General features: G+C 36.9%; 1 pseudogene; it reads right to left on the bottom strand.

Annotated features, from left to right (window-relative positions):
- LOC102833519 overlaps positions 1-638 on the bottom strand; it is a 2867-nt pseudogene extending 2229 nt beyond the window's left edge.
- Between the last annotated feature and the right edge of the window lie 1674 nt (positions 639-2312).

Here is a 2312-nt window from a genome sequence, read left to right as displayed (position 1 = left end):
GGTAGTTTCGAACTGCTGACCTTGCGGTTCACAGTCCGATTCGTAACCACTAGGCTACCAGAGCTCCTTATGTCATATCTATGCTTAATTGATGATTGTTTCTTGGTGTGTTCTCAAGCACTCACCTCTTGTCTCCTGCTGGATGTGTTAGAGACTCGAACTGTGAACACAGTTTTCTCTCCACTGTTGTGTAGTATAATTTGGGGCAAGTTCATGAACCTCCAGAAACATACAATATTATTATCAGAAGTGTATTATGTCACTTCTTTTATTAATATTGCTTCCCAGTCTGCTTAGAAAATCAACTTTTTATTGGAGAAAGTCGAGGGAGTGGTCACACTTGTTATTTTTAGTTTTATACTACTTTCTGTGTACATAATACTTTATAGTTAAAAGATAATGCTCTATAGTTGAAAGCTTATTCTTGCTTGAATTACATATATTCCACACAGTGTTCTTTATAGAAAATGCTTACCATATAGTCGTGGGATGTTGCATGAATAATTTATTTTAGAAAGATCAGCACAAGACTTGTCCCTATGAGGTAGATGTTAAAAATACCCCAAATGTCCAAGTTTTCCAACATGATAAACCACTTCATAATCCTTAATATCAATCATTACTCCTCCCCATCTCATGTCCCAATGTTTTGCAACATCCTACAGAACTCACAACTGTTGAAGGAAATGGCTTACGCAACTGTGGAGGCCAGTAAGTCCCAAATTGGTGGTTCAGATGTCAGTCTGAAGGATTCTCCTCACCTGTGTGGTCTTAGGAGCTGAGGAACCCAAATCAGCAGGTCAAAAATATAAATTGAACAACAAAAAAAAGCTGGTACGGGGATGGATTTAGATATATGGAATGTTTAAGGGACAAAGTTTGAGCAGTAGCATGGAGTTCAAGTTCCAACTCCACCACTTTCTCAGTATTGAGTTAGTATGTTGTATCATCACTCTCAGCTTCAAGTTTCCTATTCTTTAAGATGAGCCAATAATAGAACATTATAAAACAGCAATAGGAAATAAGTGATATATGCCCACAAAGCATGTAGCACACATTTTGGAAAACAGAATGTGGTAAACATTGGTAGTCCTGGTATGGCACCGTAGGGTAAGCATTGGACTGCTAACCTCAGGTCAACAGTTCAAACCTATACAAGGTGGCAAAGAGTCGGAACCAACTTGATGACACATAATAACTGCATTATTTGTTGATTTATTGCTTTAGAAATGTTGTCAGATCTCTAAAACAGTCTTATTAAGTGTTGCTTTTTGTCTTTTAGTCTGCTTTTATCCTTTTTTTATATAATAAAGGATTAGAAATAAAAGTATTTTTTGCCGTTGATCCCTCTAGACCTTAGCTGTTGCTAACATGTTACTGAAATACTACCAATAGCAGCTGTATTCCAACTCTGAGGAAAACCACAGAATGCCAGTATCCCACAACAGTGTTGGCATCATCTCTAAATTGCTTAAAGATGTTTTGATGAAAGAAGCTTTAAATAAGGAGTTCCCAAGTAGGATTTTTGGACAGTAGTAATCACTTTGGAAGTGAACTGATTTGATATCTTCAAATGGAAACATTTGTTTGGAAGTTGTATCATAAATTAGTTTCTAATAATTTTACCTTGTTGCTGTTGTTGTGAAGTGCCATCGAGTTGGTTTTGACTCACAGCTACCCTGTATAGGGTTTCCAAGGAGCAACTTGTGGTTCACAGTCCAGATACACAATTATTGCTGCTAAAAGTCAATGATGAGCATTCATACTCCAGGAGTACCCCCACATGAAAGCACAAAACAAAGTAAGCCAGAGTGATGGAAAGGAGGTAAGCCAGTCATAAAGACCTTATTCTAGTAGTAGCTGGACTGCTCACGAAAGACAGCTAAAGACATCATGTCTGTAGACCTCCCCATAATTCAAGGATTCAGATCCAAAAGCAGAGCTGGTATTCATGATATTAGATACCCTTCCTATCTCTAACCTTCTATAATTCTAATAATAATTTAGATCATTTAAAACTCTTTTGTTAACATTTCCATGTGGTTATGAAGTATTCAATGTTATTTGCCGTTCAAAACCACAAAATGAAGACCAGAGTGAGGAATGAAACTCTCAAAAATGAAAATATTTTTCTTGCTACAGAGTGAGAAGGGGGACAAGAGGCAGAGAGGTTGACTATAACAAGGCTATTTCATAATTTTGGAAGTAGAAGGTAAAGTGATTAAAAAAAAAAAAAAACCAAAACCCTCTAAACGTGATGTTGTTGTTAAGTGCCATCAAGTCAGTTCTGACCCATAGTGACCATGTGTAGG

The sequence above is a fragment of the Chrysochloris asiatica genome, unplaced genomic scaffold (genome assembly GCF_000296735.1).
Source record: "Chrysochloris asiatica unplaced genomic scaffold, ChrAsi1.0 scaffold05743, whole genome shotgun sequence".
NCBI lineage: Eukaryota > Metazoa > Chordata > Mammalia > Afrosoricida > Chrysochloridae > Chrysochloris > Chrysochloris asiatica.
The sequence above is the reverse complement of the archived record's forward strand: the minus strand, read 5'-3'. Positions and strand labels throughout refer to the sequence as shown.